Source organism: Grampus griseus, assembly GCF_964374135.1.
Source record: "Grampus griseus genome assembly, chromosome: 4".
Classification (NCBI taxonomy): domain Eukaryota; kingdom Metazoa; phylum Chordata; class Mammalia; order Artiodactyla; family Delphinidae; genus Grampus; species Grampus griseus.
Window position 1 is genome coordinate 40,458,605 of NC_138997.1, and position 10,645 is coordinate 40,469,249.

The 10,645-nt window shown below is 40.2% G+C and overlaps 1 pseudogene across 1 annotated transcript; it reads left to right on the forward strand.

Moving 5' to 3' along the window:
* Nucleotides 1–1,456: 1,456 nt before the first annotated feature.
* On the forward strand, nt 1,457–5,050 carry LOC309822261 (small ribosomal subunit protein uS17m-like; annotated as a pseudogene). Its single transcript has 2 exons — nt 1,457–1,471; nt 4,598–5,050. The product of its transcript is annotated as a small ribosomal subunit protein uS17m-like (transcript).
* The last annotated feature ends 5,595 nt before the right edge of the window (nt 5,051–10,645 follow it).

The window sequence follows — 10,645 nt, forward strand, 5'->3', positions numbered from 1 at the left end:
ATGTAATAGCTAAAACTAAAATTCTTAGAAGAAAATGTAGAAGCATTGGAGTAAATCTTTGCCATCTTGGATTAGGCAATGTTTTCCAAAAGCACAAGTGCAAAAAAAAAAAAAACCAGATAAATTGGATTTCATCAAAATTAAAAACATTTGTGCTTCGAAGTACACCATCAAGTAAGTAAAGACAATCCACAGAATGGGAGAAAATATTGGAAAACACATATCTGCTGAACGACTTGTAACTAGAATATAAAAGAAACACAACTAAGAAAAAAAAAGACAAAAAGACAAAAAAAGACAAATTATAAAATGGGCAAAGAATCCAAATAGACATTTCTCAAAAAAAGATATACAAATGGTCGAAAGGTACATGAGGGAATTCCCTGGTGGTCCAGTGGTTAGGACTCCACGCGACCATTGCCAAGGACCTGGGTTCAATCCCTGGTCAGGGAACTAAGATCCCGCAAGTCACACAAAGTGGCCAAAAAAAAAAAAAGTACATGAAAAGATGCTGAACATCAGTGGTCATTAGGGAAATGCAAATATCAAAAATGCAATGAGATACTGCTTTGAACATACTAGTATGGCCAAATCAAAAAGACAGACAATAACAAGATTTGGTGAGAATGTGGAGAAATCAATCCTCATACATTGCTGGTTGGAATGTAAAATTGTGGCACCACTTTAGAAAACAATGTTACATTTCCTCAAAAAGTTAAACATAGAGTTACCTTATGACCCAGCAATTTTACTCTTAGGTAAATACCAAGAAAAATGAAAACATGTCCACACAAAAACTTGTACACAAATGTTCATAGCAACATTATTTATAATAGCTGAAAAATGGAAACAATCCAAATGTTCAACAACTGATGAATGGATAAACAAAATGGTGTATATCTGTGCAATAGAATATTATTTAGTCACAAAAATAATAAAGTACTGACACATAATACAACATGGATTATATTTGAAAACATGCCAAGTGAAAGTAGCTAGACACAAAAGGTCACATGTTATATAAATATTATATATGAAAATGCTATATGATATTATATGCCCAGTTATATGACATTATATGCCCAGTTATATGAAATGTCCAAAATATGTAAATCCATAAAGACAGAAAATAGATTAATACTTGCCCAGGGGCTAGAAGAAGACACAGTAGGAAATGACTGCTGATGTGTATGGGATTCCTTTTTTGAAGAAAAAATTCTAAAGTGGTGATGACTACACAGCTCTGTAAACTTACTACAAACCACTAAATTGTACATTTAAAAAATAAATTTTATGTTATGTGAATTATATCTCTTTAAAGTTGTGACTAAAAAAAAAAGTTGTGACTAAAAAAAGGTACATTAATCCAATACAAAGTATACACCTTTATTGAAAACAGATTTGAACTATCAACTCTGACAAGACAATTTTTAAACACATTAAGGGAAATTTAAACATGGACATCACAATGGTATTTAGTTATCTTTTAAAGAAAGTTCTTACCTGTTAGAGATACATACAAAAATATTTATGCTAAAATGATATGGTATACGGTATTTACAGCATAAAAAGAAAGAGGTAGAATAAAACAAGTTTGGAATGACACTGATAATTTTTTAATTGGGTAGTGGGTACATGAGTTCATAATATGATTATTCCTAATTTAGTGTATGTTGTAAATTTCCACGTAAAACTATGAAAAATAACTAATAAGAGAGTAAGATAACAGGCAGCTGGGGAGAGAAACATTATTTCCAAAGGTGTAGTAAGGCTTATTGATGACTTCTGAATAGAAACAATGGAAGTGGGCTTCCCCGGCAGTGCAGTAGTTAAGAATCTTCCATGACACGGGTTCGAGCCCTGGTCGGGGAAGATCCTACATGCCGCGGAGCAACTAAGCCCGTGTGCCACAACTACTGAGCCTGCGCTCTAGAGCCCGAGAGCCACAGCTACTGAGCCCACGTGCCTAGAGCCCATGCTCCGCAACAAGAGAAGCCACTGCAATGAGAAGCCTGCGCAACGCAACGAAGAGTAGCCCCCGCTCGCGGCAACTAGAGGAAGACGACATGTAGCAAGGAAGACACAACGCAGCCAAAAATAAATAAATAAAACAAATAAACTTAAAAAAAAAAAGAAACAATGGAAGCCAGCCAATAGTGGAATGGTATATTTAAAAATGCTAAAAGAAAATAACGAGAACTGAGAATTCTCTAGCAGCCAAAAATACTTCAAGATTGGAGGTGAAATAAAAATATTTTCTGAAAGAAGAAAATATTAACATTTCATCATCGGATCTTCCGTGGTGGTGCAGTGGTTAAGAATCTGTCTGCCAATGCAGGGAACACAGGATCGAGCCCTGGCCTGGGAAAATCTCACATTCCGCAGAGCAACTAAGCCCATGCACCACAACTACTGAGCCTTCACTCCAGAGCCCGTGAGCCACAACTACTGAGTCCAAGTGCCACAACTACTGAAGCCTGCACGCCTAGAGCCTGTGCTCCGCAGCAAGCGAAGCCACCGCAATGAGAAGCCCGCACACCACAACAGAGTAGCCCCCACTCGCCACAACTAGATAAAGCCCGGGCACAGCAAGGAAGACACAATGCAGCCAAAAATTAATTATTAATTAATTAATTAAAAAATAAAACACTTCATCATGAGGAAGCTTTCACTAAAGGAGATTCTAAAGCCAATAGTAAATATAGATCCTAGAGGAAAAAGGCCTGAGATACAAAAAGGAATGAAGAAAAAAAAAAAAAACTGTAGATGTGGGAACGTGTAAATGAATGTTGGCTACGAAAAAATTAATTTTTATAAATTCACAAAACAGAAATAGACTCACAGACATAGAAAACAAACTTATGGTTACCAAAGAGGATAGTTGGGCGGGGCGCATAAATTAGGAGTTTGGGATTAACATATATACACTCTACATAAAACAGATAAACAACAAAGACCTACTGTATAGCACAGGGAACTATATTCAATATCTTGTAATAATCTATAATGGAAAAGAATCTGAAAAAGTATATACATATCTGAATCATTTAGCTGTACACCTGAAACTAACACAACATTGTATATTAATTATACTCCAATTTTAAAACATGGTTGAAAGAAAAATCATGATTAGGATTTGTGGTTTTCAGATTTTTTTTGTTATGAAGGAGAGCATAAATATCTTTGTAAATATTCTTTATTCCTTTGGATTGGAGTAATTCTTATACATTTCTCAAAGTAGTATAATTTTATACCTATTGTCATATTTTAAAATTTTACTTATTTAATTTATTTTTATTTTTGGCTGCGTTGGGTCTTCGTTGCTGGGTGCGGGTTTTCTTTAGTTGCAGCGAGCGGGGGCTGCTCTTCATTGCCATGGCTTCTCTTGTTGCGGAGCTCAGGCTCTAGGCGCGAGGGCTTCAGTAGTTGTGGCTCGCGGGCTTCAGAGCGCAGGCTCAGTAGTTGTGGTGCACGGGGCTTAGCTGCTCCGCAGCATGTGGGATCTTCCAGAACCAGGGCTCGAACCCATGTCCCCTGCATTGGCAGGCGGATTCTTAACCACTGCGCCACCAGGGAAGCCCCCTATTGTTATATTGCTCTCCAAAAAGACTGAATAATCTACAGGGCTATTTACAACATCATTGTACTAGTCAATATTTGTGTTTCATTTGCCAACATTGGTGTTTACTTTTTTTTTCTAGTTTAAGAGAGATGTAATGGTAGCTTAAGTTCTTTTAGTTTGTTTTCTTTACATTTTAATATGACTGAACTAGTTATTTCCCAAAATGCAAAAGAAATATGATTATTTACCTTATCAGTTTTTTACTTAAGAAGGATATTTTGACTGTCATTTTGGCCATTCAGAATATTCTCATATACCACTATTTATTCTTTGCATTAGCCATAGGGCAGACAGTTATTACATCGCATAGAAACTGACCTAAGTATGTGGAAATATTAGATTCGCCAAATGTTAGACCATCTAGTACAATGGGGAGAATCCTGAATGATCAAAAGTTATCCTCATAGGGGCTTCCCTGGTGGCGCAGTGGTTGGGAGTCCGCCTGCCGATGCAGGGGACGTGGGTTCGTGCCCCGGTTCGGGGGGATTCCGCATGCCGCGGGGCGGCTGGGCCCGTGCGCCGTGGCCGCTGAGCCTGGGCCTCCGGAGCCTGTGCTTCGCAGCGGGAGAGGCCGCGGCAGTGAGAGGCCCGCGTACCGCAAAAAAAAAAAAAAGTTATCCTCATAATTTTCTCATGCATTTTCTAAGAAAGAACATAAATTATCAGTCTTTTACCAAATTCAAAATGAATTTTACTGATAAGAATGACATCAAATAAAATTGATTTCACCTAAAACTGAACATGATAGGGAATTCTCTGGTGGTCCAGTGGTTAGGACTCTGCCCTTTCACTGCACGGCCAGAGGGGAAAAAACAAAAGACAAAAAGCCTGCACATGATAAAATTAGTGATACACTTTTTATTTTTTAAAAATCGCATCTCTTTTTATAGCATGGAAAACTTTAAATATTGACTTAAGAAAGCTTACGGACAGTGGAGCCCTGAGGTGACTGCTGACCCCGCTCTGCTGCCACAGGGGGTGGATTCCAGGGCCGAAGCGCCGCGGCATGGGAGACCTCCAGGTGACCAAAGCCACATAACGTCAATAGCTCATTCATCCATCCATGCCAGATGGGTCGTGGGGAAGGTGATTGCGACAGCAATTCAAATACCTGCTAAAGTGAGAGTAACCAGGCTTGTTCTGGATCCCTACTTGTTAAAGCATTTTAATAAGTGAAAAACCTACCTTACGATGCTCTTCAGCAGTGCACAGCTGGGAATACTGTGCTTCTCACAGCTTTACCTGTCCCACGGACACAGCACGTGAAACATGAACTGGCTGCGATCATTTTCAAAGTTGGACAAGTCACAGATCTGGTGACGGGGAAACCCTGAGCAGGAACTCCCTACCTTGAGAGTCCAGTCAATTCGGAAACCACTCACTTGAACCAAAAATCGGGAAGAACTCGCTATCTCTTTAACACAGTGAAGGTGGATTGGAAGATAGAGCCAACAGGAAAGATTCCTAAATTCGTTTTATGGAAAAAATTTTCTAACTTTCGTCACAAACTGTCCAATTTATCTTCTAGTATTTATGACATAGATAAAAGCAAATGAAGTAAAGACCTTGTTACAATTTTCCATAAAGGCTTATAGTCATTTTTCAAATTTCTTTCTCGGTGAGCATACTTTCCTATTACACTAAGTATGCCTAGCAATCCACTGCATTATTTTGTAAGCTCACTGTTTTAGAAGGTGTATTTTTTTTTATTCAAAGGAATCTTGAATTTATCTTAGAACATTTATTTTGGGAGAATAAAACCTACCTTTTGATATCATAAACAGATAAGGCCACATTAAGTGAATATTTATTTTTGAGGGTATATATTCAAAATTAATTAAAATTTGTCTCTGGGCTTCCCTGGTGGCGCAGTGGTTGAGAGTCCGCCTGCCGATACAGGGGACATGGGTTTGTGCCCCGGCCCGGGAGGATCCCACATGCCGTGGAGCGGCTTGGCCCGTGCACCATGGCTACCGGGCCTGCGCGTCCGGAGCCTGTGCTCCGCAACGGGAGAGGCCACGGCAGTGAGAGGCCCGCACAGAGTAAAAAAAAAAAAAAAAATTTTCTCTGATTTAACCAATTCTAAACGGAAATATTTTACATGCTTCGTTCAGACTTTATCAGGTTGAAATCTGTATTAATAAGAATGTTGACACATAGAAAATAAACTTAAAAATTCAAAAAAAGGAAAACAAATAATGAAGTACAAAACAAAACTTTCAGTTGATAAAAGAAAAACATTTATTAACTAAAAATCAAAGAATGAAATCTTTTTGACAAAATTTAGATATGCAAAATTAGAAATGGAAAAATTTGATTTGGTAGCAATTATGGTCATAAAAAGAAATTATAGGGAATTTTCTGGTGGTCCAGTGGTTAGGACTCCACGCTTTCATTGCCAAGGGCCTGGGTTCAATCCCTGGTGGGGGAACTAAGATCCCACGTGCAGCGCAGCCAAAAGAAAAAAGAAAAGAAATTATAGTGGCAAAATCTTCAATGGTAAAATTACATATGGGCAAAATGTGACCAAACCTTCAAAACAAAGAATTGATTCAAATTAATTGATTTCAGAGAAATAAAAATAAAATGAAAAACATTGAAAATGGCTTTACTGCTCTCCATATAGAATTAAACAAAGATTTAAATTTACTTTATATTTAGCTATAGAAAAAAATGGATAATTCATCAGAGTATCATGCTATTAGAATATTTTATTGATAAAAGCATGATAAAAATTTACTAATCTCAGAACAGCAGTATAAAAAGTACTCAATTTCATATTAGATGTGTGTGGGGGGGAAGGGATGAATGGGTTAGAAAATATTATTTTTATTTGTTAATTTTTTTCTTTTGTCTTTATTTCCTGATGACAATTTTGTGGAATAAGTTCAAAAATTTATTTCCTACCACAATTCAGATGTACAGGGAAAAAAACAGAAGTTTTTCTGGTTTTTGTTTTCCTCTCACACTAGACCTTTTATTTTTTTCAAGGGGGGGGGGTGGAGAAGGACTCTGCAACTTGGTTCAACACAGAATTCCCCAAACAAGCTCCTCCCCTTTTTTCCATAGGACACCTTCCCTTTTTTTTTTTTCGTTTGGGTATGAGGGCTTCTCACTGCTGTGGCCTCTCCCGTTGCGGAACACAGGCTCCGCACGCACAGGCTCCGCACGCGCAGGCTCAGCGGCCACGGCTCACGGGCCCAGCCGCTCCGCGACATGTGGGATCCTCCCGGACCGGGGCACGAACCCATGTCCCCTGCATTGAGCAGGCGGACTCTCAACCACTGCGCCACCAGGGAAGCCCCACACTAGACCTTTTATTCAGTGGAAATACAGCATTCTAGTCCATCTTGACATTCTGGGATTCTGTGATTTTGTTTTTCCAAAACAAGATTTTATTCATGGCTACATAATAAATTATCATAAGGCTGTACCATAATGCATTTGTTACCCCACTGATTTACAGTTAAGTTTGGCCAATTACCCACCAATAAAATAACCTTGTAGGGTACAACACAAGTGTTTTTTCAACCTAAAACTATTCTGACCTTCCTCTTATTTAGTGGGAGAGAAAATTATTAAATATCTAATCCAGTTTAAGCTTTGTCTACCCCAATAATTGAAATGATCCATTTAGTCCCCCGAGAATGGAAACCATGCCTATGGAATATTTAAAGTAGAAAAAGAAAACTGTTATTGGAACTAGGGTAATCATCTTTAGATATTTAAAGGACTGTTATATGGAGGCATGATTATATTTATCCTATGTGACCAAAGAGTGGGACTGGGACAAATAAAATCATGGAAAGGGAAATTCTACTCTGTTTAAGAAAGAATTGTCTGATATTTGGAGCTGTCCACGATTGAATGATTGCTCATGAGAGATGAGATTTACATCATCAGGAATATTCAAGCTGAGGTTCAGGTGTGTTATAAGAGAAGTCAAGCTTTGGTTGAGATCAGATATCCAAAATCAGTCACAGGGAACTTGTTACATGTGGTTTAAGCAGGACCAATGTTTGCAGCGTCAATGTTAGTCCTATAATAATGTCACTTTCTCGGGCTTCCCTGGTGGCGCGGTGGTTGCGAGTCCACCTGCCGATGTAGGGGACATGGGTTCGTGCCGCGGTCTGGGAAGATCCCACATGCCGCGGAGTGGCTGGGCGCGTGAGCCATGGCCGCTGAGCCTGCACGTCCGGAGCCTGTGCTCCGCAACGGGAGAGGCCCGTGTACCGCAAAAAAAAAAAAAAAAAAAAAAAAAAAAATTATGTCACTTTCTTTTTTGTTTTTAAATAAATTTATTTATTTATCTTTGGATGCGTTGAGTCTTCGTTGCTGCACACGGGCTTTCTCTAGTTGCGGCGAGCGGGGGCTACTCTTCGTTGCGGTGCGCGGGCTCCTCATTGCAGTGGCTTCTTTTTGTTTCGATGCACGGGCTCTAGGCAAGCGGGCTTCAGCAGTTGTGGCTCTTGGGCTCTAGAGCGCAGGCTCAGTAGTTGTGGCGCACGAGCTTAGTTGCTCCGCGACATGTGGGATCTTCCCAGACCAAGGCTCGAACCCGTGTCCCCTTCATTAGCAGGCAGATTTTTACGCACTGTGCCACCGGGGAAGTCCCAATGTCAGTTTCAATTACTAGCATTCCATTAACGTTAATTGAATTGGAAAGAGAGGAACAGGGTTTCAGCACAAGTACACCCTTGGAAGTATGTTTTGCAGGAGAAAATCATCCATCATGTCTGTTAATACAAAAAAAAAAAAAAAAAGATTAACAAGACCACCGGTCTGATAATCTTAAAAACTTCTTCAGTTCCTAAAAATCTAAGATTCTGCATCTGGGAAAGCTGGTTTAGCTTCAGTCAGGAGAAATGGCTGGAGACAGCTGGCAGAGGTTTAGGAAAGAAGGAGCTGGTGTCTGAAGTGAGGAGTGATTTGGCCACATTAGAGTTCTCAAGAGGCAAATGTGGGAACGGGGTTAATAAACAAACAAACCAAGGTAGAGATAGAAGGTGGAGTTTGGTCACCAGGAAGAAAGCCAGAGACTAACTTTTGGAAGTAGTGTTCAACGAAACCACGACCCCTCCTGGTTGTCTTGACCCAGCCAGCCTTTCCAAGTGTCATTCCCACCCTCTCCCTGTCAACACAAACTGTTTGCAATTCCTTGAACACAGGGAGCCCTCTCATTGTACATGCTGTCCCTTCTGCCTGGAAAACTGCTCCCTCCCTTATCTCCCTGGGGTCCACCAGTCTTTCCTCCAGACAGAGCTCACACATCAGCTTCTCTGTGGAGTCTTCCCAGGCCTCTCCAGGCAGGGGTAGGGACTTGGTTCTCTGTGTTCCAATAGCATCCTCCACATAAGGATTACATTAATATAAATATTCTTAGGTGTCTGCCTCTCTCACCGGACCATGAGCCCCTCAAAGGTAGGAGCCATGTTCTATTGATATTTTTGTTCACCAGAGTTTAAATTGTGCCAAGTACATATTTATGCCTCAATAGATATTTGAAAAATGAATAAATGAATGACTGAATGAGTCCCTGGTGGTGCAGTGGTTAAGAATCTGCTTGCCAGTTATTGAAATGGGGAAAAAACTCAATACAAATAAAAATGATATCAAAAAAAAAAAGAAAAAAGAATCTACTTGCCAATGCAGGGGGGACACAGTTTCGATCCCTGGTCTGAGAAGATCCCACATGCCGTGGAGCAACTAAGCCCGAGCACCACAACTACTGAAGCCCGCGTGCCTAGAGCCCGTGCTCCACGAGAGAAGTCACCTCAACGAGAAGCCCGCGCACCACAATAGAGTAGCCCCCGCTCGCCGCAACTAGAGAAACCCCACGCGCAGCAACAAAGACCCAACGTAGCCAAAAAATTTAAAAAAAACAAAGAAAACAACTTTGTAGTTTCCAAGGAAACAAGAGCCTGTTCAATTTGGCAGGCCGGATCTGATGTTGCCACCTTTACATTCAACACTTCTTTGTTTTGATCCTATTAAAACATTTGAATTTCATTTAAATTTCACCTACATGTCAGCATTCCCTCCAATCCTGTAACTCTTATCTTTTCCTTTGTTTAGTGAGACACCCCATAGTTTCTCCAGTGTGCAGTCCCTCTTGTTTCAACGTGTGTGTTCGAATACAGGTTTGTCCCTTATGGTCTTTGGCTGATTGAGCTAAAATAATTGCCATCGAGGTATGGCTAAGCTCTTTGCTGCCACGAACCAGGACCTCGACTCAGTAACAATATGCACATCTGAGACCCCTTGAGTTTCCCCTGCTGAGGCCTGTCTCTTCTCAATTGCGTGGCTTTTGTGCTGAATCTGGACTTTTGTTATCTCTTTGGCCTTCAGAGTCTTGCTGGTTTCTTGAGTAAGTAGGCAGGGCACCTAATCCTTAAGGTTAGGGCCTAAAACTCTTCTAAGTGCTATTTTCATTTTTGACCAACTATCAGCCAGCTTCTCATGGGTTGCCTGCTAATAAACTTGCACTACTTCCTGACATAGCTTCATAGTAGATGGTTTGGAATTGTACTGGCTACTCTGAAGAACTTTGACATAAACCAGATTGTTCATTCTAGAGACACCTTAGAATGAAAAAGAAAAAGAAAAAACAACCTTTTCTTGGGACTTCCCTGGTGGCACAGTAGTTAAGACTCTGTGCTCCCAATGCAGGAGACCCAGGTTCGATCCCTGGTCAGGGAACTGAATCCCGCCTGCAGCAACTAAAACCTGGCCCAGCCCAATAAATAAATAAATATTTTAAAACCCTCAAAAATCTCTTGAGGGGATTGTCTATCTTATTTGTGTTAAAGATCATTTAGTTTAAAGAAAAACTCCCTCCCTCCTCAAACATCCTTAATTTCCATTCTGAGGGGATTAATAAATATTGGCTGTTTTATTCTGTGGCTTGATAAAATTGTCAAGAGTCTGAGTTACTATTTAAACCAGTTAAAAGGACTCGTGGGCTTCCCTGGTGGCGCAATGGTTGTGAGTCCGCCTGCCGATGCAGGGGACACGGGTTCGTGC